Source organism: Stegastes partitus, unplaced genomic scaffold (assembly GCF_000690725.1).
Source record: "Stegastes partitus isolate 25-593 unplaced genomic scaffold, Stegastes_partitus-1.0.2 Scaffold431, whole genome shotgun sequence".
Lineage (NCBI taxonomy): Eukaryota > Metazoa > Chordata > Actinopteri > Pomacentridae > Stegastes > Stegastes partitus.
Window position 1 is genome coordinate 214,111 of NW_007578162.1, and position 26,533 is coordinate 240,643.

Genomic DNA, 26,533 nt, shown 5'->3' on the forward strand with positions numbered 1-26,533 from the left:
ATATGTAGCATGGCTCAAAAATGGTAAACACACAACCGGCTCTCTTCTCGGTGTAGTTTTTTAAAAGAATCTGGTTCTATTAAGGTTTTATTTTTGGCAAACTTTTAAATAAGACGTTTAAAATAAAGAGATTTTAATGAACTATCAAGGTGTCAAGCTTAGATCTAGTTCATTTTCAGGCCAGATGTTACAGATGAGTGGCTCACAGACCATCGGGAGGCTTGAAATCCAACAGTTCTTTCTGTTTTTACAGCATCTGGCTCTGAAAAAAATGGTGTCATTTTGCAGATTTTACAAACAATATAACACGCCTTTCAAATGTGACGGCGGGTTTTTTGAGGTTCAGAGGGTTCAGACGTCGTGGATGTCCCAGTAGTTTCTCATGAAGCAAAAACAGACAACCTTGTTCCACATCATGACCTCGGCTGATGGCTGCGTCCGGGGAAGCAGCGCTGCCTTGTCAAACTGATCTCCCAGACATGGCGATGGTACTGACCCTGCCTCGGCCCGGAACTCTTGGGGTCCAGTAGTCACAGGATTAGAATAAATCATGCGTGGGGCAAATGCAAGGAGGACTCTTGAACCGTAAGATGCGAAAAACATCAAAGAAGTAAGATAAATTACATACTGTAAAGCTCTGAAATTCCTTCTTATGTCAGGAATTAACCCCCTTCAGTGCAGCTCTGAGTAAATTCTTGGCGACACATTTGTAGCCATGCTTTCCCAGTCCAACCAGTTCTTCCGACCGCCGTGAACTGTTTCTTAGAACACATTTAGATTAATGTAGCCCGAGGCGTCTTATTTAATTAGTAGTGTGCGCGTCCTTTCTTCTGTGCCTTGGATTGTCAGATAAGCTGGAGTTGAAAAGAGCGTTCGACTTTGATCATTTCACTGACAAAAAAAATAAAAAAAAATCCACGGCGAAGTGGCTGCGATAACCCACAGGAATGTTTGATGGCACGTTCGACACCGCAGGAAGCAGCTGCAGCATCACAGCCAGCTGTTCTCATTAGAGCTTCTCTCCCCTGACGTCTCTCTTTAGAAACTGTAGATACTGCCAGCCACGCTTCGGAGTTCAGTTTATGAAATCCTATCATGCGTAATCTCCTCGTGCCGTGAAGGCTTTTAAGTTTTTGATGTGTTCTCTGTAAGTGGTCTAAATTACCGCATTAAAATTGTATTTTTCTCTCCCGGTTTTACACCCAGGTGATGTAACGCGTTCCGTTCCCATCATCGGTGAGGCTGTTTGGGAAAATTTGTTGGGGGAAAAAAAAAAAGACTGAAACTGTGCACCCACGTAGAGCTGTGAGGGTGATTACACATCAGAAAACATTTTTGGATGGATTGCGGGGCCTATGTGGACTAAGAGCGAGGTTTAAAGGGTTTGTCCTCAGTATGGCGGCCGTTTTAGACTCCTGTTATCAGCTCTGCGCTTTCACGGCTCGAACCTCCACTTTGTGGGCCTCAGACATGAAGATACTTCTATATATGTATATATATATATACTGCATAGTGCAGTGCATCAACGGGTAATGGCCTTGGAGTGCATTGGGAGTTTACCTACATGTGGTGCCACATGTGTTCTCCTGCAAGTTTCAGCACTTGGCTATCTCTTAGACAGGATGCTTCTGCACTCACTGGTCAAAATAGATTAATAGACTGTATTGGAGATGGAAGGAGGAGGTCGGGGTGGATGGTGGGTGGACAAAGCGTCACTGCAGGAGGTCAACAACTGTTGTGGTTTTCGGTAAATCAAACACTTTTTTCTCTTTTAAAGCAATCAGTCTTTCTTTATATTGAAAGGATAACAACAGACTTGGAGGTGGCAAGCATAGAATATATAGAACAGAATAGCCACTTTATTGTCAAACAGAATACAGACTAGTTGGTGCACATTTTGGCTGAAATTTTGATGCAAGAACTCACCATTGGACTGTTAAATAACAAAACAAAAATTAATAGGAAAAAATAAAAACTATTTCAATATGTAAAAACACACACACACACACACACCTCTGCATACAGACACTTCCGCGCACATTTCTTTCACAGTAAAGAAGTCAGTTTTCTTTAGTGAACAGTGAAATGTAGCAGCATTGCACGTGAAACATCAAATATCATGGACATGTTCTGATATTCATTCTTCCATACAATATAGTTCGTTAGAAAAAGATTCAGTATGTGCCAATACATTGTATGTCAGACGTAATGTGCCAAAAAATACCACTGTGACATCCAGTTGGTTTTGCAGTTTGTCATCCAGCCTCCTTTTCTTGCTATTCTTGACCCACAATCCTTCTGACCCACAAGCTTGAGCCACCAAGCGCACAGACAGATGACAGCTAATTTCTCACTACGGATTGCAACTGCACACTATTTTCAAGCAGTACCTCCCAGCTGTGTGCATACTTCATGAAGCAGTACGCACTTTGTAAGGGCAGCTGCGTTACGTACTGTAAGTGAAAAGAACAAGCACATGATCTCGAAGAAAGACTGCGTTTTGCTCAAACAGATTTTCATATCAGCAGTTTTCATATTATATCTCAATAACTTATTTGACAGATCATTTGAAAGCAGCAGCTAACTTGTTAATGTTGTATTTATAAATAGTTTCTGTGCTGGACCACATGTTAATATAGTTCTGTTTTCATATGAATGTGGGCAGGAGCATGCTCGTGTGCTTCAGTAGAAAATGTCCCAAAAATAATTTATTATGCTGCAAATGGTGGCTTTTTTTTTATACGTTGATTTAAAATTGATTTAGACTAATGAGGCTAGCAGATAGAGTGCACTCAGTGAACTGTAGAGCATTTACTTCATCCACACAGAACCTGCAGGGTTTTTTTTCTCTCCCTGCGACCAGTCGATTGGTTAAAAAGCAGGTAGAATTTCATTCCACCATGATTTCATTTGGTTCACCACAGCTTCACTGAAGACGGTTTTTTTTCCCCGATGGTTTGTGCATTCCTGAACAGTGTAGGTCACTTTGGGGCCATTCCCGGACCCGGCATGTGACACCTGGCTGCACCTCGCGGCTCAGAGCGTCTCTTGGGCTTTATTATAAACCTGTTTTTGTGTCCTCTACATGATATGTGGGGCACTAAGTCATCAGTTTGTCTGTGTGTTTGCTGTAAAACGCAGCAAAGCAAAAATACCTGAAAACAAACCAAGTGTTTCAACCACAGGGAGCACTTTGGTGTCTGCATTTACATATTAATGAAAAATTATTGTGCACACTTCAAACCTTACACCTCTCTGCGCCGTGGGGAACAAAGTTCACATTACATGAGGGGGGAAAAAGCATGTCGACATTGAAATATTTGCTATGTATCACACTGATTACCTTAATTAATGAACCTGTTGTTTGTCCCAGAGGCTCATTTCGTGTTTTACTGGCTGCTATTAAAACAATTTGAATGTGATTTCATATCCACTGTGGAGCTGAATCAAGTGCTTCATTACTCAGATGGAAGACGGAGCATCGGTATCTGTTCCACCAGCAGCTCCTTGCAATGAAACTGTGTCCACGAGCTCCACCCCGTGAAGGTTTATTTCGGTGCGCTGGTGTTTGTTTTCATCACCTCTTGTGCATTTAGCTGGTCTCCAGATGCACGTCTTCCATCTGCAGCCTCTTTGGTTTCGTTGAGCTTCGAAAGCGGAGGAGGAGAGCGAGGAATTTTCAGGAAGAGAAAAATGGAAATGATGGCGAGCCTGGAGAGCAGAAAGCAGAGCGGATGGAAAAAATGAATGGAGGACATGAAGGAGAAAAAGTGAAGGAATATTGGGCAAGGACGAGAGAGCGAGATAGGGAGCGAAAGGCGAGCGGTAACGAGGAGGCCTATTTAAATGTCAGGTTCCCTCAGGTAACTAACACTGTGAAATGACCTCAGTTTCCACACAATAAAATCCAGCAGAGCGATACAGGATTATAAATACACTCCGAAGCAGCTCGCTGCTTCAAATGCCATACACAATGTTTGTGATTTTTATCCAGAGGCCGGTCTTCACTGACCCACATACTTCACATATTCTGTTTTGTGGTGTTGCGGGTTGAGGGTGGAGGGCTGTAATCATTTAGGGGCTGCGGTCGGTCACTTTGAATTATTTGTTGCATGAATTTATTTTAACCTTTACATTGAAAACTCTACATTTTTTTTGTGCCAGTTGCATTTAAATGACTCACTGTCCTCAATGTACAATAATGTTTTTACAGCGCGCGTTAAAAGTATTCATCCCTGCTGGACGTTTTCTCCTTTTATTGCTTTTCAACATTGAATCTGATTTAGTTTAATTTGTCTTTTTTGACAGGAATATACAAAATAAGACTCTTTTACTTCAAAGGGAAAACAGATTCCTGCAAAGGTCATCTAAAATAATAAAAAACACAAAATGCAAATTCGTGACTGCAACCCCCTTTAAAGTGACTTCAGGGCGTCTTGGTGGTCTCCCTCACTCGGCGCTGTCTTGTACAATCACCCAGTCTTTAAAGACGGCCTAGTCTCAGTAGATTTGTGCCATATTTCCTCCATTTCTTAATGATGGTGTATTCAGTGAGTTAAAATGTTCTTGTATCCACCCACTGACTTGTGTTTTTCAGTTACCTTTTTTTACAGTGTTTTTGTCTTCATGGTGTACTTATATCCAGGAGTACTCATTTACCAGTGCCTTGACCTTCCAGATACAGGTGTCTGTACACTGTGATCCTGTGAACGACATTCACTGCACTCAGATTTTCCTGATGTCACTCATTGTGCAACTTTTAGCACCAGCTGGCTGCACCCGTGTTGAATTCGGTGAGTCGTTTTACAGGTAGTAAACTATTTTTATTTCCTTTATTTATACAGGTTATCTCATTCGGACATGACTGAATGACTAAATACGTGTGCATTTGCTCATTTTACATTTTCTATTTTTAAATTAATTGACATTTGTACAAATCTGAATTCACTTTGACATGAAAGAGTCTTTTTTTGTAAATACAGAAACATTACAAAAAGGTGAATACTATTTCATAGGCCTTTATATGACATTTGAAGAAGTTGCGGTGGTTCGATATTTACGGCACAATTAGAATAACAGGTGATCTCTTTGACGCCCATATGTTCGGTGGTGAAACAGTTCGAAGCACATGCCCTGACTGACTGTATGATTCATCCTTTGCTTCAAATGGAAAGCACTTTGTTTCAACTTCTGTTGACATAAAGATACAGATGACTTGACCTGACTTTTGTAAACTCTCTTTGTTGGTGAATTCAAACTCTGATCATCAGTGGATGGGAAAGTGAAACAATTTGCAAGCATTTGGTTGATGTTTAGCAGCCGACTTTCATACCCCAGATGTTGGAGTGTCCTTGAACGCAGCACAGAAAACGCTGAGGTACTTAGCATCTTTTTGAAAGTGTTTCGTCGGTCTGAGGGGGTTTACGTCTCCTAGCAACAGCCTAAATGTTCTGATGGAGCCGGACGCTGGGACCGACTGACGCTCCACTCTTTTGATTTCCACTGCTGGAGTATGGAGGGGCTAATGGAAGACAAGTACTACTCTGAATAGCCAGAGAGAGGGAGAAATAAAAAAAATAAAAAAAGAGCAGGAGTAGGGAGGAGAGGGGGAAAAAAAACAAAAAAGGGAATAATAATTGCGACACACACACACACAAAAAAAAAGATACTGATGGAAGGCGACAGTGATTGGCGGGCTGAGCCGGTTGATTGCGGGAAGTCTCGCTTTTGTCTTCAGAGATTGTGAAGACACATCAAAAACAACACAATGTCTTTGCAGCAGAGATCAAGGACACACACTCACCAAAGAGTGATTCAGTCCCTTGCATGTTTAAGTATGTATACAATCATCTCATCAATATGCATGTAACACTCCGTATCTGAGCTGGGGTTTTTTGTTGTTGTTGTTGTTGTTGTTTTTTTGTGTTTTTTTTTTTTTTGCATGTGTACATCAGTATTTTATGCACATAAGTTTTGGCTCATGCTTTACACTTTAATTACACTCTGTGTGTGAGTGTGTGTGTGTGTTATCTGGCAGCTCTTTGACAGTGAGCCCTGGCATTGATGTGGCTGCCTCAGGAGCTGCTATTGTCAAACCGAAAAGCATAAAATCTCCCCGCTTAATTACGAATGAGGGGAAAAGAAAAAAAAAAAGAGGGAGAAGAAAATGAAAGCAGAGCAGGAGACACGAATACAGAAGTACACGAACAGAAATGGAGAAATTGTAGATCTCACAAAATCCAGAGAAGAAGAAGAAAAAATTGTGACCTAATTACAGTGCACTACTACTTGCGCTGCATTTTGTGTCTTCGGCTATCATGTGTTCATTCATGAAATTTATGATCAAAGTGTGGAGCCTCCAGGGCCAGAGGGGAAAAAAAAAAAATCCATCTTCACTGATTACAAAACCATGTGCACAGATTCATTTTCTTAACCTTAGCTCGCCAGAGGAAGTAATCTGTCAGCAATTAATGTAAGTAATGCAAGTAGTTAAAATGATAATTTATCATTTAAAGATCCCACATGGTAAAAACCCACTTTTATTGTGCTTTCTTGTGTTAAAAACTTGCAGGAGGTATAAAATTAAAGCTGAGACACTTACTACTGCCATCTCAAGCCCTAATAACTCGACTGCTTACCAGCTTTACAAGCTAGTACAAATTTAATTCACTTTCCATGTAGAAACTATTGTTGCTTGTGAGGTGAGCTGCCAGTCCACAACGGTTATTTACTTTGTGCTAACTCTAAAATGTCTCAGCCACAAACAAAACGCAGCAAATGTTCTGCTGTAAGAGTGATCACAACAGTCTTCATGCACTCCCAGCATCTGAGGAACTGAAAATGTCATCGAATACTTTTATGTTTAGTGGCAATGTCTCACAACAATAGCAAGGTTCTTAGTCTTAGCACTTTCTGCAGCTAATGTGGCTAACTAGCTTTGATTGCATGCTCACAGTTCAGAACTCTATAGAATCTGTTAAACAGTTAAAACCAGCACTGGGCAGATCACTGTGTTGTAATGGAAGCTGTTGTGCTTTAGTGCAACTTAAACTCAGCCTGTTTACTTGCTTCTCTCCTGCTCTCTGTGCTCACATACACTGTAGTTTAATACACCTGGATTCCTACTAAAGCTGTTCTCATTCACATATTTTTCAGTTTCTGTTGTCAGACAATGGAACGAGCATGAAGTAGTGACTGAAACGAAACACCAAACATGAGGTAAAAACAGTGAAGTCTTATTCTCACACACTCATTCATGGCTGAAACAGTCCATCTAGAACAGGACTAAAACCAGGAGGTACACAGTCATAGTGAAATAAACCATCTTTTTGTTATTTTGAGCTGAAAAACAAAGAAAAAAAAAACACATTCTGGTGGACATACAAGACTTTCATTCATTTACTAAAAAAGAACAGAATATGGAACCGTTAAACTCTACAGGTAGAATCTCAGTTTGTCACACCAGAGAAAACAATTTGGACGATTAGAAAAAAATAGGTTTTAAAATCACAAAAGATAAGCTGTAGTACTCTCTGCTCTGACAATGTGTCAGCAAGAAATACTGCCGTAGGAATCTGCATGTGCCACCGAAGCAGGAATGACAGACGGTCGGCCGCTCTAACATCTCACTGCTTCTGCGTTTTGACACACTCATGATGTCGTTATCCTACATTTCAGGCCAGAGAGATGTGTTTCTGCTTAAACCAACTATGAGAGGAGGCAAAAAAAAAAAGTGCAGCTCTGTGCAAGTTACAAGATATTATGGTTCATTTGGAAAGCTGCATGATTTCCAGTCATGTTTCCAAAATCTAACATATCTGTGCTGTCCAGCAGGTATCTGGGCTACATTTTCCTGCACAGAAATTGTTCCATATCAGTATTTTACATTACATCTCTGTAATTTATAACCACAAATGCAGCAGCTTCTACTCTCTCTTTTTTGCAGTTTAAGCACAGATAGACAGACTGTTAGAGAATATATAATAGGACTGGAGGTAAAGCTTGTGCAAATCAAAACAAATCCTGATCTATTGTACCTATTTGCTGTGACATTACCGGATTTAAGTAGTTAACTTTGTCTTCTGACTTTGAGCAAAAATGTCATGGAAGATTAAACGAAGATTTTTAAGAAGTGCGAAATGTCAGTCGGCCCCTCGGTTAATACAAGATGACATCATTTTACTCTCGTCGTATATTTTGGGGAAAAGTGTTCTCATGCTGGTGATGAACCGAGCCGTTAGAGAGGACAGCGACGAGGACAGAGAGGAAGGTGGAAGGAAACATAACAGGGTGGCGTGAACTCTCTCCTCAGTCTGTCTTCCTGCCTCGACCGTGTCAAATCTAAATGTTATCACTCCCAGGGCAGTCGCTCCCCTCAGGGCCGCCAAAGCCTGAAACTCTGCCTCCACAGAAAGGCAGCCGAAAGGTCACAAGTTCAGTCGGTGCTGCAGACTGCGGCGTCTGTCCTGTCACTGTGTCCTTGACTCAAACTCTGATGATCTTATTTTACGTCACTCTGGAAACGTGTAAAGCCGGCGCGCACAGTTTCCAGACTTTTTGAGGGATGACGTGTCAGAATCAGACCAAGAGTCGAGGTCTGGAGGACACTGGAGTGGACACCGATACTCCTAATGCCAGTTTTAGACTATCAGCATGATAGAACCAAATGCGTTCTAACCTCTGTACCGGATTATAGTTGATGACAAGTGATGCTGCATTTTGGATGCCCCCAAAAAGACTAATCCGCTGGAATGTTTTACCGTCTGTCACCTTGGAGTGCTTCTCTGAACACAACTGTCGACAAGGCGAAGTGAAAGATTAAACTAAAGGACAGACTCCATACTGTTCACATTTGCTTTTTCTTCTATTTTTTTTTTTTTAAAGCCATTATCATACACACCACTTCTTTTGATTCCACCATTTGTTTTACAGCAAGAATTAATGACTCTATAATCACCGAATCTGACACAACAGCCCTTTAATTAGACAAATAATATGTAGTCTGAACCCGGCATAACTTTATTATTTATATTGTTTATTCTTGCAGGGACAGCACACAATTAAAAGTAATTGCACCAGAGCTAGCTAGCAGCTAATTTACATCCGTTGTCCCCAAAAAAAAGCCACAGAACAACAAATGCACAACATTAAAGAACACAATACTTGAACAGTCTATGGGTGTGAGATAAGAAAAGGAATCGGTGTGATAAATGCAGTGAACATAAGGCAATCAGTGGTGGTGACACTTTGGTGCAACCAAAGCTTGAGGCTGGTTTTAAGCACCGTAACGCTTCCTGACTGTCGGATGTTTATGGGTTTGGAATTCCACTTCCTCACTGCTTTAACCCAGAAAGCTGAACTGGAACTAATTGTCAGCCTGAGGATACATCCACACTAATATATTGTCATTCTAAAATGGCACATTCACACCAAAACGATCTCTGTGCAGACACTCGGTGTCAGAAGAAATCTGCGACCACACCAACACAACTGAAAACCCATTTGTGCACGCTGGACGTTGGTTGCTTAGATGTGGAAGATGCGATGGAGGAGGAACAGCAATGGCGTAAAATAAGACCAGAGATGTCTTTGCTTGGCCCAACAATGATGTTGAACTGTTACTGAACATCTTGGCTGTCTTTCAGAAAGGGGTTGAATGATGTGGGTGTGACGAATCAGGAAAGGACATTTGATAAATCAATCAGCAAGCGAACATGAGTGCCTATAGGTGTTGGCTCACGGTGGTGCGAATGTTTATAGGAACAGACTCAAAATCAACCCTTTCAACCTTTCTACCACCGCGGCCATTATGTTAGCTCCAAGCACACAACAACAAAGACAAATCATAGTTACTGGATGTAGCTCCAGTTCTATTAGTATGTAGGAAGCAGAACAGTGGAGGTTTGTTGTGTTCTATGTTTTTGATGTTCAAAAAAAGGACTCGACGAGGATGTCTAGAGGAAATGGCATTCTGAGTTTTGCTAAACAGTCTAAAGCCCCACTCAGTAGTTTTTTAGGGATGCTCATAGGTAGTTACTTTGGAGCAGGTACATTTTTCTCCTCTGAAAATGGGCCAGAAGAGGTTCTACAGGGGCAGTTCTTGAAGTTTGAACATGACCAAAAGTTCATGCTGCCCTAAACAACACGGAAGTTCCTGCAATGGAACTTTTCTGCTCTGTTTCTTCACATCCAGATGTAAATACAACTTTAGAATCTGCAGTGTTTCCAAAAGTCTCAGAGTCACGGGTCCAAAAAAAGTACTTTAGATGCTCGGCATAAAAGTAGCTAACATTATGCATTTTAAAATGACAAAGTATGAGTGTGAATGCAGCTTAATTGAGCCCAGCAATGCACCTGACCGGGTCTGCTCTTTGACAGCTGCACATCAATGCTAATCAGTCCACCACAATTTAATGAAGTGACTGAATCAGTATTAGTTGTTGTAGATCTTAGTGGTGCCCAGATGATGAATCACTTTAATGATAATCCCCCTTTGTGTCAAGCACCATCAGTGCCACCTTTGTGTCCGAGTGGTGAATAGAAGTGGTCATGGAAAAAAGCCCATCTGGGAGTGAGTGTGGTGCAGTTGCTTTACTCGAGACTTTGTGAGCGTTTGTGTGTCCTGATGAAGTGATACTCATGAGACTTGGCCTATAAACTCCAGTCCAAGAGTTTGTCTCGTCCGACATTTGGAACAATTTGTCATTACCGAGAGTTTGGAGCACTTCCATCACACCCATCTAGTTTCATCGAGCCCTTGGTGCAACACCGACTGATTTCAGTTACATTTTAGATAGATCACAGCATTTTTGTTAACATCCTCAACCTTTTCTTGAGTGCAACTAATTGCGTTTCCATAAAGTATTTCTATGCACATTTTGAAGCATCCCATTAGAAAACAATGATGGAAATGGCAGAATTCCAACACCCTTCCATCATTTTGCAAAATGTCTTTCAAAAAAACAGTTAAATGTTGTTCATGGGAGATGGAAACACCTCTTCTGATCATCTGTACCTGCTTCTCGGGACTCCAGACAGCATGAAACATGGTCGAAACCAAATAACAAGAAAGAATGATTATAATTGCCCCCATTACAAACTACTTCTGATGATTTCTCTCTATCTTCTCTATGTTTTTTCTCTTCATCTGAGTGTTTTTGTGGTGTACACGCTGTACTTCTTCCACTCTGTTTACTACAGCCATGTAGCCTTTCGTCGCATCTACAAAGGTCCTCATGAAAACGAGCCTTTTTTCTTATTTTTTGGGACATTTATAAAGTTTGCTTCAAATTCGCTCGACTGTCACATGCAAACACTGCCAGGCCACAGTTTCGACATGTACTCAAAAGATTCTAAGCTGGCGACTCGAGGAGCAACCCTGTTTGATTTGTCCTCAGTTTTGATGATTACTGTGCATTAGTTGGAGAAACCTCTGTGTACACTACATTAATTTGCGGTCTCAACTTTGATGTCTTGGCTCCCAACACATTCTTTGAATCACTGAAGCATTTTGCTAACAGCTCCGCTGAGGAAAGAACACCTTCAGGCGTCAGAACAGTGTTAAGAAAACAGTCTTTTATCTAGTAAAACAATGGATGTTAAAGTCAACTTGCTTGATTGCTTTTATAGCACAGGGCGACTCAGGAGCGATTCTCTAGATCTGGCAGTAAATGGATTCTACAATTAGTTAATAAGGTAATAACCTGGGATTTCGTTTATTTTCACAGGCAGGTTGGTTCTTCGGGGACACCTGCAGTGTAGCTGTGAGTTGTGAGATCACCGGAGGACGATGTGTTATTAACACAACGGTGATATTCAATTGAAGGCAGATCAGAGGCGCAGGACTGCAGGTTTAAAGTTAATCTGTGACATTAAAGCTTTAAAACGTGCCACATTTCAACATGCATTTCTCCCTGCGAGAAGACCTTTCACAGGTATTTGACCTTGTGTGCATCAGTGTTTCATTGTAAGACTGGTTGTGAGGCCTTGTGTTTTTACAGATAAAAACAAAAAGACTTTCACTAGCATGAACAATATCACAACCTGGCTCCCTTTTCTTGCCTCAAATGCAGAAACCCAGTGGGAATAAAGACCACCGGTGGCTTTATGCAGCAGTGGAGTGATGAGCGGGCCCCCTGTTTGTTTAAATCACGTTGTCGACTACCAGAACTCCATATAACAAGATGCACATTCCTGCTAATGGTGTCAGACTATTCCCCTGACAGCTGCTGCTGTAATGAATGTAATGAAGAAATGCTCCCGCAAACGGCTGAGAAGAAGAAAAATGCTGGCTGGTTCAAAAAAATAAAAAAAATAAAAAGGCCTTGCAGATGTTTTACAAAGACATCAACTCTGCAGCAGGAAGTGAAATGATTCAGCTCCGTATTCCAGAGGAGGAAACGTTATGAACTGCATTGTCATGGTGTTTGGGGGCAATTTTGGAAGATAACAATTAAAGCGCTGACACATCCCTGTGGTTAAGTAATGTTTTGAAAAAGGAGCTTCAGCACTTCAGCTGAAAGGTCAGCCGAATCCTCATTTGTTTAAAGATCGCATCATTTTTTTTCATACTTGGATGTTTTTTTTTTGTTTTTTTTTAAAGAGCTCATGTTCCGCTGTTTCTGTTTCTCCCTTTTCCTTCTCTTTGTTACACAGTCGTTTCTGGAAATGTAGAAAGCCCAAAGTCCACATTAAATGGAGTTATTTTCCCTCCAGAAAACTCCCACTACTACTCCTTACCTGCCTGAACACCTTGTTGATGGGTCTCCTGTTACTTATCTACATCATCGTGTAACACATTTGCATAACGCCTGTCTGGCAGCTAGTTTGGCTTCAATCAAAGAATGAGCAGATGCCTCCCAGTTCAACATTATTTCCTCACTGGAGCTGCTTCTGTTAGATGTTATTTACTGTCTGCACTGCCAATCTAAAGAGGCTGAGCTTTTCTGGAAGGAGGCCTTAAAGAGACAGCAGATAAAATGGAACGTTTCAGGGAGCAGCTAAGAAGAAGATGTACAGTCTGAGGAAAATTATGTGTTTTTTTTAACATTAAAGCATGTAAACTTATTCTAGTAGAGCCCCAAAATCCCATTTTAAACCTGTAAATGAGCAGAATATGGGATGTTTAAGACAAGATGAAACAAAACTAAGTGAAAATACAATAGTTCAACATGGGGCTCAAACCTCAGAATCAAAGTCACCAGCAGCTTTGACAGAACAGCAGGATTTGACTCTCTGGGAATAAGAACAGGCTGCTCTCAGTCCAACATGACAAAATCTCTGCTCAGCTCTTAATACGTCTCCAAACTAACTGTCTTAAACTTAAATAGAGTTGCAAACTCAGTCCGTGTTGTGTCTGAGTTTATCTTGTTTTAGAGGCAGATTTTCAACATCCTCCCTGCCAGGATCTAGACTCTGCTTCAAACTACAGACTGAATCCAGCAGCAGCAGCAGCAGCAGCAACCTGCAGGGATGCATTAGCAGGAACTGACTGGATTCTGGTTGTTGTATGGATTTTCTTTTTTAGATGATGATGAAAAAGAGCCCTTTTGGTGAAAATTTCATTCATAATTGTCCCTTTCACCACACAGCCAGCTATGTTTTATGACTTAATTCGCTTAAATTCAATTCAAATTGTGTTTTGGAACATTGAAGCATGTAAGCATAAAGAATCAAGTACAATTATAAACCCAGAAAGTTTTAAGTTTAGATTTGCTTACTACTTCTAATTGAATGGCACATTACAGATAACTAGTGCAAGGCTCGCCACACTGTTGAAAGTTTGATGATTCTTTTATTTTGCAGTTTCTGGATGATAAATGATGTCATTTTGATGTCATGTGTTTTTCAATGCCGCCAGGCTTTAGACGATGGATCATTGTTTCAGCTTCTTAAATGTGAATATTTTCAGGTTTCTTCTCTCCTGTACGACAGAAAACTGAATGTCTTGTTAACAAAACAACACATTTGTCATTTTGTGCTTTCATTTTCTGACGTTCTGTAGAACAAACCTTTCATCGATTAATTGACAAACAGAATCACAGATTCACAGACGATGATACTAATCGCTAGTCGCAGCTCTCGAGTCGGCTCGTGTTCTTCTACAGACTTGCTCATTGCAGCACAGTCGTGTCTCTGAGAGAAACCTCAGCCTGGTTTTTATTGGGCAGCGACACAGCGATGTGAAAACACAGACGACTGCTGGAGGCTTGCACATGCTCGACTTGGGACGCTGCTTTGCTTTTAATTAGAACAACGCCGCCTTCCTGGAAGCGAGTCAGAGGCCCAGTCGGTCTTTTATTCCTGCTTCGTTCGCCGCGACGGATCAGCGCCGTTCGCCGAGATGTTTTAGGTGATGAGGAGGATTTGGAAAGAGACGCCTCTGCATTTATTGTTTGACATGTGATGAAGCTGCAGATGCACAGGCATGATGCGGTGACAGCAGAGAGATTTGCTGTGGATTAAGGTGCAAAGCAATTTCTGGAGAGACTGCGGCACTACAGCGTTACTCAGAGAGTGTTGGCAGGCTGGTTTAACAGAGAGCAGGAGCACGGCGAGCCATGGCGTGCTGGCAATAAACAATATGGTGAAACATTTGGGAAGGAGGGCTGCAGAGGGAAACCTTGGTACCCTGAGAGCATTATTACATATGTCTACAAATCTAAGCCAAGCTTTCATCTGATGAAAGGCATGAATACACACAGAATACACACCCTGTACAGAGCTGTGTAAGCTTGTCGTTTTTTTGTTTTTTTTCTTCTTCTTCTTCTTCTTCTTCTCTCTGACATTTCCTTCAGCGGCTGAAAGGCTTTTTTGATGTTCAGTTTGCCTCCCTAAGAATTTTTTTTGACAGGCAGACGTATGAGCTTGATAAATATTTGATTGGGGCGCCCTTGTGTTTTAAAGCACAGGAGCCAAAACAATTCAAAGAGCACCTTGCTTGGCCTTGAAACATCTGAAGTTGAATTTAAAACGCCGTAACGGAAAGTGTTCTCTGCTGCATGTGAACGTGTTCATCAGCGAACGGTTTCCTTACATTGGGCTGCATTAACTCTTCTTAAGGCGAAACAAACAACATCAGTCTGCTATTATTACACGCTCATTTGTTTCATCAGAAGACAGATTGAAATTAAACACATTTCTTGTTGAATTCATTGAATATTATGTTGGTTAAAGCTGGATTTTTGTAAACTGGTTCTACAACTTGTTCCAGTTCTTTTGGTTTTTGCATGTCTACTTTCATAGATACAAGTGTAATATTTACTCAACTTTAAGCTCTGGTTTGGTTTCCACCAACTCCTGAGGAAAAGATCTGGCTCTAGCTCCACTGAACTCCTTTTCTAGAACTCCGTTTGTCGCACTTTGTCTCCAGATTCACATATTTATGTCAGCGAGGTGTAGCACATTTCAAATGAAACTGCATGACTTTCCAACTATTCTAGTTACTTGTCTTTGTGATGAGTTGTTGGCGAGAAAAATAATTTTAAATTGACGTCAACTTTACCCCACGGTTGCATCCTGCACACAACTCTTTATTTAAACCCTCATGAACTCGTCACAGATATTAAAATATCTGTGCACTTCCATCATTAAGTGGATATTTACATAAATGTAATGATTGCATACACTGAGGAGGCTATTGCACAATCACGCTTCGGTGAATGAGGTAATTACAGTCATTTCCGTCACTTAGCACATATTTTTCCAAACTTTCTAAGTCATACAGTTTCCCACCGTTATGGTCCTGATATTTCCAGATTTCCAAACAATCTCCAATTATGAAAAGCTACGTCTTCTACTTGCAGTTTATGCTGAGATAAATGGAAAAACCCAACAATTTCAAGAGGAAAGAAAGGAAAGGAAACAAAACCAATACACAGCATTCATTGCTGGCACTTACACTGATCAAAATAAGAGCGTAAAGGGTTAGTAAAGTAGCCTCAGGGGGGGTCATAGATAAAGTGTTGAATCGAGGAGAAGTTGGCAATACAAGCTGCTCTTTAACATTTTGTACAGTCGAGTTGAACCAAATTATTCAAGGCATCAACGGTTGCAATGCTAATCAGCGTCCAAATTGAACGCCTTTGTTTTATTATGATTACATATGCAGCAACCCAAAAATCCCAAACAGCTCATGAAGTAAGAAATAGTTATCCAACTGAGTTATCCATTCATTTGCATGTGCTTCAAATATGAGATAGCAACCAGCTGAAACAGTGTACAGTTGCCCATTAGGTTGCGGCTCATAAATGTGGTCGCTGGGAGTGTTAAAGGTTCATTAAGGCAACTGAAGCTGCTCTGATAAAGTTTGAAGACGGTGACTGTGGTGCAATAGATTCAAAATTCCGCTCCAGGAACCAGAATACTGACCCGGACCCCCTCCAACCCTCACTGTACATCATTATGAGCCTTTTAATTCTGAGCGGCATTAACAATCGATACCGTTATTGACAGTGTTAATCTTTAATGCACATGAAAGAATTTCTGACAAGAACTCGGTGAGTCCAAGAGCAGCCGGCGCAGACGGCTGAAATTAAAGAAACTGCTGTGCTTTGGGCCGAGCGCGGCGCAACATAAATTTGCGGGTTTTATCGGCGTTCAATCATGTTGGGAAAAGATGAAAACTGCAGGGAACGACGGAGCGAGAGGAGGTAATAAAGCAGAGAAACAAATCAAAGCAGGAATCAATGAGGGAGATGGAGTCCCTCCCTCCAAATGTTCTCGTCCCTGAGGTTCGGCTGCCTGTTTATGAGATACACAACAATAAAGCAAACACAGATGTAGTGTGAGCAGGGCTGCTGTTTAACTACAGACCTCTACACAGTCTGCAGCAGTGATCATAAATAAACTCCTCCAGAGAAGCCGCACGCTGCTTCTCAAGGGTTAGTTTTGCACAGAAAAGAATTGAAATATAATAGATTCTGTTTGCAATTTGATAAGCCGGTATCGATTGTTAAATATTTTAGAGCCTTTTCTGACTAAACGCGTGTGTGTTTGGTTCATTTTGTGCTGCAACGCAAGTGAAATATGCGAAAGTTGAGTTATTGCAATATGCACGCAAAGGTTAATCGAATGCGAAAAAGTAGATGATAGCTGACTTTTTGTGCCTCTTTGCTGCTGTTTTCTGGCTCTTTGAGTACTTTTGTTGTTGCTGTGTGTCTGTTTGCATAATTGTTGTGTGTGTTTGTGTTCATTTTGTGTCTCCTTTAGTTAGTTTTGGTCTTCTATTTATTTTGTGTGTCATTGAGGTCATTTTATCTGGACTTGGGTCTATTTGCAGTTATTTTGCAGCTTTTTGCAGTCATTTTGTAGCTGTAGCGGCCCTTCTGTGTGTCAAAAAGGTGATTTTATTTCTGTTTGCATTGAAATAGCATCTCTTTGTGTTTATTTTGCATCCGTTTTTATTTGGTACTGTGTCACTGTGGCCAGTTTGCAACTCTTTCTGGTTTTGTTGTGTATCCTTTTGGTGGTTTCATGTCTCTATGTCGCTGTTTTCTGGCTCTTGGTATTTGTTTTGAGTGCGTTTGTGGCTGTTCTGTCTCTGTTTACATTCATTTTGCATTTGTTTGTGTTCATTTATCCTCTCTTATAGTTAGTTTTTTATCTTTTTGAGTTCATTTTGCACGTCTTTGTTTATTTTGTCTCTTTTTGAATCTTGGTTTGGATCATTTTTTGCATCTCTTGGCAGCCATTTTGCATCTCGGAGTGGCCATTTTTTGTGTTTCATGTGTTTGTATTGTGTGTGCCTTATATTGCATTCATCTATATGCGTTTTGCATCCCGTTTTTTCTTGGTATGGGTCTCATTGTGGTTGTTTTGCATTGCTGCCATTTGTATCTAGTAGAAGTAGACCTAGTTGTGGTCTTTTTGTGTGTCTGTTATGTCTCTTTGCAGTTAATTTGCATGTCTTTCTGGCAGCTTATATTGGCATTTGGTGTTTGCTTTGATTAATTTGTGTCTCTTTGCTGTTGTTTTATCTCCGTTTGACATGGTCTCAGTTAGTTTGGAGCTGATTCTGAGTAAAAGTTCAGTAAACGAAATAAATTGGACCTACCAATCTCCATTAGTCTGGGTGACTTCAAAGTTGTGAAAACGTGGGGGTTATCCAGAAATAATGGATTCACCCTGGAAGGCTGTTGATGTTTTCTGCTTATAAAAGTCACACCAGGGATTGTTCGACCGATGATAATTTGTTTGGATGAAGCCACATCCAACAGCCAGTCAACCACAGCTCTAGTTTTAGGCTGAAAATATAACAAGAAGTTGTGCATGAACAAGTCAACACAATGGAACAAACAAGACGTTTGTGTTTAAGTTCAGGTGATTACAGACACTGAAAATCAAAGCAAGCCCACTAAAGCTCCTAAAAGCTCAAGCTACTCAGCAAACACACTCTGCTGGCCTTTTCCTTTCAACTTTTCAAATTTTCAACCTGAAGGACTCGGAGCTTCCTGTAAATACCAGGAAGTGCTCGCTGGACAAAAACAAAAACCCGCTGGAGTGGATTTTCAAAAATCTCCAGCCTGTGCTGTCTTTTTGAGCGCTGTCCCCGATGCCGTTTTCACCTCTGGGTTGATGTTCCAGTGCTGCTTCCAGTTAAGACAGTCCATATCCCATAATCCCTATGGTACCTGAATGCACACCCAGAGAGCCAGTGATGTGTGAAGTGTTGCTGTGCTCAGCTGATCTATCCTTGGACCTGCTTCAATAAAAGCTAAAAAAAAAAAAAAAAAATCCTTTATCCTCCCTCCCCTTCCTCCCAACAACCCCCAGAAATGACCCGACATTGGCCGCCCTCCCGTCTCTCCTCCTCTCTGCTGTTTATCGTTGGCTGGACTCTGGCTGGACGCCGGCATGCGGCGTTCCAAGAAACACTTCATTCCAAGACTCACCTTGGTCCAAGGCTCACATTTAATTATGGCTCTGATTCATGGCCTCTTTGTTATTACTGTCAGCTCCACTTTCCACCTCCAGACCAAACAAATGGCTGTTTCCTCCACCCAACACTTCTTCCTCCTTAACCCTCCCTCCTCATCAGCTCTGCCATCTTCATCTCTCCCCCCCGGCCGCCTTCTTTGCTCCTCATAGCTGATGGGAAAAGTTTTAAATGTAGCTAAATCTGGAAATTAGGTTAGTTTTGTACTTTTTAAAAAATGGATTTGTAGAAGTATGATTTATTCCTTGTCGTCTCATTAAACAAATAAGCCAGGGGAAGCTTTAGTTAGACGCTACTCATCTCCGGTGCCGGATTAAAACTGACATTCAGCTTCTTAAATTTGCATGAAAAATGTTATTCAAAGAGGTGCAAAACTACAACTAAAGAGAGACAACATGATGACTGCAGAAGCTCAAAATACAACAGATGCTAAAACACTACAAAGAGAAACAGAAGAACTGCAACGACACAGAAAATGACTAAAAACTGACAGAAAAAGACCACAAGAGAGACAAAAAAAATGACTAGAAAGAAACACCATAAAACTACAAAGGGGTCCAGATGTCTGGGCTTTTATTCATTTGCACCCTGTTGTCTCATGATCTTTCCATTATCTGAGCTTACAACAATGACTTGTGGAGTTCCCCAGGGCTCTATTCACAGGCCTCTTTTGTTCAGCCTCTACATGCTGTCACAGTCTTTATAGACACACACATAGATAAACAACAAACCACCATCAGTCCCTGTAGATGACATACTGATTTACATGAAACTATGACCAAGAGGGGTTGCACAAGATATAGTTTCAACATCGACGTTGAGATGTGAAGTGAGGCAAATTAACTCAATCATGCTAAAACTTCTTTTGCTGCCTGATACAAAAAAAAAAAAACCAACAAAAAACTCACACACGCTCATTTTCCATGAATAATTTACAAGAAAAATCTGGCTGCGAGAAGGTCATTAACTCAGATTTATTTAAGGGTTCATGGATACACTGAGTTTTCATTCCTTATTTAACAGACACTGATGTTGTTGACATGCAGCCTCCGCATGTGCACAGCAAAATGAGTGAGAAACACAAGGGGAAACAAAGAAAAGAAAGATTTGATTGCAAAAAAACGAAACATTTGTTGTGCTGCTGCACGTATCAAACGCAGTTATGTTTTCAGTTCTCACTGCTGTGATTTCAATGCTTCACTCATAGAAACTTTCAAGTAAAATACATGAGGACACCTTAGTTTGCTTTTCTTCAAACAAATTCCCATCACACACCTGTAGTCTGCATGTGAGGCAATTAGGGAACATCTGTAAATTGTTTCTGTTGATAAGCAGGTGTTCAGGAAGTGAAGAGTTTAGGTACAGTTTCATTTATATTTTGCATCTGGGAGATGCACTAAATTCAGCTGAAGACTCTTTTATGTCTTGTTTCATTGCAGATTTGCACATTGGTAACAAAGGAGCACAAGATGGCATTGGTAATTCCTGTGCTTTGTCATATTGCAGTACATATTGTCATACATAATACATATTTGTCATATTGCAATACCAACTTTGGATTGTTGGTTTCTCTGTTTAAATTTGTAAGGTCTAAGCGCTGCGTGGTCACATGTTGTAAACTATGCTACAAAAATAAAATTGAATTGAATTGAATTGGGCTGCAGGGTGGCGCAGTTAGTAGCACTGTTGCCTCGCAGCAAGAAGGTCGCCGGTTCGCATCCCGGTGGGGGCACCAGAATCTTTCTGCGTGGAGTTTGCATGTTCTCCCCGTGCAGCGTGGGTTCTCTCCGGGTTCTCCAGCTTCCTCCCACACAGTCCAAAAACATGTTGAGGTTAATTGGTGATTCTAAATTGTCCGTAGGTGTGAATGTGAGTGTGCTTGGTTGTCTGTCTCTCAGTGTGGCCCTGTGATAGACTGGTGACCTGTCCAGGGTGTCCCCTGCCTTCACCCTGAGTCAGCTGGGATAGACTCCAGCCCCCCATGACCCTAGTGAGGATTAGGCGGTGTATAGAAAATGGATGAATTGATGGATGAATTGCATTGAATATCGTAGAAAAGCAAACCATCCCAATGTCAGTGTTTTTCTGTATCTTGCAACTATAAGCAAGTGACAGTCTGGTCCAATGCATTCATTGACTGAACAAATCAGTGATTGGCTGCGGCAAGATTCCCTCCAGTTCCACAGAGCTAAAGCTAAAAACACTTCTTCTTGATGCATTTTCAATTTCAATGTCCACATCAAGATGATTATAAAAGAAAAAAGGAAAAAAAAAAATGTTATGTTGAGTATCAAATGTGTCCGCAAGACTTGCTCATGCTTTTATTATTGGCGATTGATTCCTGATGTTTCAGTGACATCAGATAAATACTGATCTGGACAGAATTCATTAAAAAATGACGTGCAGATCTGAATTTTTTGTTCATTCATTGTTTTTTAAGCCACTGGAATCCAGCTAACAGCTTTCAAATGACCATTCGGCCAATTTTCAATTTGTCGTGGCAAAATTAAACAAATTTCACTTCTGAGAGGGTAAACTTCTCCGAAATACATCTCACAGAGCAAATTTACTCTGTGATTAAACAGGTTGAGTTTCAGTGCTTGTTCACATCCAGTCGGACTCTATTCACGTCGCAATAACAGAGTAGATCTAAAGGAAAACAGAGAGCTTAAGCAACATTTTTACTTCAGGACAAACTAAAAACAAACAACAGACACTTAGATACACAAAAAAAGTAAAAGCTGACAAGCAAAGGCGCGACTGTGCAGGTTGAGAGAGTTTAAATGACAACTGGTGATAAGATGGAGGGAACAACAAGAACAAAATAAGAAAATTGCTTACAGGGTTGACACCGGCTCACAGAGAAACTCCTCGGTGACACGGAGATGTTCAGTTTCTACAACAGCACAGAGTCTGGAAAACACTTATCAGAGTCAGACTGTATGTTCTTGGAAGAGAAACGTGGTGGGAAACAAAAAAACAAAACATTACAGCTGAGTTTTTAGATAAAGAAAGGAGGAGGAAGTGGAGCCATGAGATCTGATGCTTGACATTTCTCAGAAGACGTTTGGAGTCAACGCCGCTGTGCTGGTCCGAGAACTTTTCACAATAACACAAAAGGAAAGGACAGCAACACCGATCTCTCCAGAAAACAAACGCCTTTACAGGTCCAACAGTAATGATGCCCATATTTCCTCCAAAGGACGTGTGAGTTTCCATCGTGATGAGCGTTAATGAGACAAACGGTGGACACTGTGCTGGCTGCGAGCTGAGTTAATGGTCATTAGGAAGCAGAGAACCAGCGTTAATCACAGTTTCCACCCACAGCTTAAACACATGCAGGTTGGCGGATTGTAAGTGTGAATGTGAGCATGAACGTGTGATAAACCGGTAACCTGGTGTAACCTCAGCGGCTCCGAGGAGATCTGGCTTACATGGGTACATGGAGATCTGACTTAAACAGATCAGTGGTTATTTCTGTGTAGCACCTTGGATATCTGTTTGTGTTTTATACTTCCTACCAGACAGTTTTCTGGTGTTTATTTGCTCCTGTCACATTTCTAATCACTGTGGGTTCGTTTTTTTTACTGCAATATAAAGTGCTGCACCTCTATGGAAACAGAACAACCATAACTAGAAGGAGAGAAAACTTAGAAATGTCTTTTCTATAGCAAGACACAGTTTTAATGTTATAAATTCAAAAAACTGAATCAACATGTACAATAGTTTTCCAATTGGCCACAAATGTTACCAATACTGGAAAAAGAAAAGACTCTACATACTGTAGACGTTTTAGTACTTACAGCTTTTATTTGTTTCCGTACTTACTCTTCTTGGCTCTGTGTGGACACAGCCTGCAGTTCAGCTGAAAAAGCTTTTGTTTGACTGTCAGACCTGAACTAATAATGGCATCACGGTTGCACCAAGCAGCACATCCATCCATCCATTTTCTATACACCGCTTAATCCTCACTAGGGTCGCGGGGGGGGGGCTGGAGCCTATCCCAGCTGACTTAGGGCGAAGGCAGGGGACACCCTGGACAGGTCGCCAGTCCATCGCAGGGCCACACCTAGAGACAGACAACCAAGCACACTCACATTCACACCTACGGACAATTTAGACCAAGCAGCACAGAATTATGTAATTTTTTTGCAAAATCTGGCTCATGCAAACTGACTGTTTTTGGCTAATTTTTAATTGAGACATGTGGAATAAAGTGATTTTGATTTTAAAAAATTACAATTGTAAGATTAGTTTTGTTTCATTTCCCCACTGAAACTGCACATTGCACATGGTTAGTATAAGGATCGTCGAAAAGTTAAATATCAGACAATTCATTCAGTTTCTAGCTTAAATACACAATGTCATTTTAGTCTTTTTAAAAGAGATAACGTGCCTTAAAAAGCCACCAGAGCGTTGGTAGTAAATCTACTTCAGTGCACTTCTTCTCCTATTAGATCCATGTTTTTGTGCATGATTCCTGCCAAATAAACTAAAAAAATAATGACATCTAATGGCATGAATCCAACAGGTTGTAACTGTGTTTTAGTGAAAACTGAAAGCAATATTTAACATTGAACGTTTTGTTTGATTGTGTTGATTCTCTTCATTGTAGATTTGAGTTCTTTAGCTTCTCATTTCTAGCCAGGTAGCCGTGCATCTGTTGCTCAGTCCACCCGGACATCTTTATCCTGACAAACTTTGGATGGATTATTATCAAACCTGCAATGTGGAACTTTTGTCTCCCCCTTCTGGCACTGAGACTAATCACACTGCCATTGCATGTTTGTGATGGATACTTTGCCGTCCATCTTTTTCCTTGGCCGTTTATCCTTCCTCTGAAGTTTCTTCATCTGGAGCATCACAAACTTTAAGGCTAAGTTTCTAGTTGCCGTAGCTACTCCGTCTCCGTGGCTACGGTTGCTGCCCTCTCCAGCTCTGGCAAACCAATCATTGCAGCATCGCCACCGAGAACATGTGCTTCCTCTCTGCTCTCACCTGGGTATGATAATGCAGGAGCTCTGCTAAATAAGGTGGCGGCAACCCATTTAAGACCTTTAAAAAAGCAATAAAACCTTAGAATCAATCCCGAAGCAGATGGGAAGCCAGTGCAGGGAGGTCGATACTTGAGTTATGTGATCACTCTTTCTTTTTTCTTTTCTTTTTTTTTTTTTTGCTGGAAGAAAAGCAGCTGCACTTTGTACCAGCTGCAGACGCTGAACAGCTCAATGCCTACACACAAAGAATCACAATAGTGCAAGTGATAATAAAGGCATGAATAACTTTTTTAAAGTCCCTGGAGAGACGGAGGCCTTAACCTTGGCAAGGTTAGGCGCTAACGTTGGCTGCAAGTGAATGTTATTTTCTGTTTTTTTTTTCTTTTTTGTTGAAAGTGCTAAACGTAGCCGCGTGGCGATGGGTTGGATGCAGATGTTTCGCAGTTTGTTTAACAGAGATCATTATGAATATTGCAGAATTATGCAGCCAGCGTTGCATTTAGGTAGCGTCGGAAATGTGCCAACAGCTGTCTGCCCCTTATCTCCCAGTGAGTCTTGTGTGGAGCAAACGCTGCGTTGTGGGTGAGAGGACAATCTGAGTGTAGCTGTTGTCAGAAAACACTTGCAGCATGTAGCAGAAAGGCCACGCTGGGCCCGGATACAGGTTCATGACAGATATCCAGACAGAACCCCTAATGTGCAACAACACAAGATCTGGTTGACTTTATTCACACTAAATTTGCTTTAGTATTGCAAAAGTAGCCGAATTCCTACTCCAAAGCATCACATTTTAACTCTACGGTTACTTTTTTGACACAACTTCAGTCCGAAGCAACATTGTCGTCATAAACTGAAGTTTCTGAGAAAAACAGCAGATGGAAAAAAAAAAAAACAAAACACCAACTTCAAAGACAGTTTGACAGACAGTAACGATGGTTTCACTGGAAGCTCAAAGTGTTGAGTTCTTGAGGCAACTTCTGTCCTCCATCTGAACTCTGCCATTATCAGCTTGTAGCCCGAAGACACAAAACTGAAAGAAGAAAAAACTGGACACACATAACACAAACGCATGAACTCCCGCAGGAGGAAGTCCACAGACGTACAAACAGAAAAGTTCACACACAGAAAGCGGTTCGTCGTCAGCAAAATATATTCCAGTCTTCATCTGATACTTAAATTTTGAGTTTCTTAAGCTTCTTTTCTTGAACAATCTTTCATCCCTGTTTAATGAAAACCATTTATCTCCGTCACTTCTTTATTTTTATGGTTTTTAAGATGCCCTTATTCTGCTTTTTGTGTTGTTCTGTTTCCTTTACTGTGTTAAATAGTTGTGTTTTTCTGCGCATGTAAAAGTTTGAAAGTCCACATCAAAGGAAAACACTGTTTATTACATGTCTCGTTTAAAGTCCAGGCTTTTCTTCTGTTACTTATGCACATCATCATGTAGCACATTTGCATAACACCTTTCTAGCAGCTAGTTTGGCTTCAACCAAAGAATGAGCAGCTTCCTCTCAGTTCAACATTATTTCATGACTGGAACTGCTTCTGGTAGACCTTATTATCGGTCTGTACTCAGAAACCTGGAGTTATAAACCAACATTCTTTCGGGAGGCTGACCAATCAGCTGAGCTTTTCTGGCGGGAGGCCTTGAAGAGACAGGAGATAAAACAGAGTGTTTTAGACAAAAGAGGAGCTGCAGCAATGTGAAGTATGAAGAAAATAATGTGTTTCTTAGCATTTGACTTATTCTAGTAGACCCCAAGAATACAATTTCAAACCTGTAAATGAGCAGAATATGGGTTCTTTAAGTCAAAATAAAATGAAACTAAAGGAAAAACTGGTCCGACAGTGATGCAAACCTTAGTTTCAGAGGCTCCAGCAGCTTTGACAGCAGGATTTGACACTCTGGGAATAAGAACAGGCTGCTCTCAGTCCAAAATGACAAAATCTCTGCTCACCAAACTAACCTTAAAAACCCTTAACAGTGCCACGAACTCAATCAGTGTTGTGTGACTGAGTTTGTCTCGTATTAAAAGGCACATTTCACAGAATCTCCTTCAAACCACAGACTGAATCCAGCAGCACTGACCTGCAGAAACGCATTAGAAGGAACTGACTGCAAAGCATTGTGGTTGTTGTAGGAGTTTCTCCTCTCAGACGATCATGACAAACAGCCCTTTTGTCACAAATTTCAAAAATGATTGCACCTCTCCACCAGACAGACGGCTACATTTTATAACATAACCTGATTTCAAGATGAGATTCCTCTTTATGACACTCAGGTGGAGACAAATGGAAAATGTGTTTTTTTTAATATTAAAGCATCAGAGCATATATTGTTAGAGCCACCAAATACAATCATCAGCCTGTGAATGTGCCAAATACGGGCAATTTCAGATCGGAAAAGGATTTGTTGAAGTTTTTCTCAGCCAAAAAGAATATTAAACCATTCAGCTTGTCTGAATACACGTCTTGTTTTATTATGTATTACACAGGTGATAAGTACAGGTTCACTGCATTTGATTTTTTGCTCCTGTCACATTTTTTATTCACTGTGGGCTCATTTTTCTCTGCAACATAAAGTCCTGCACCCCAATGGAAA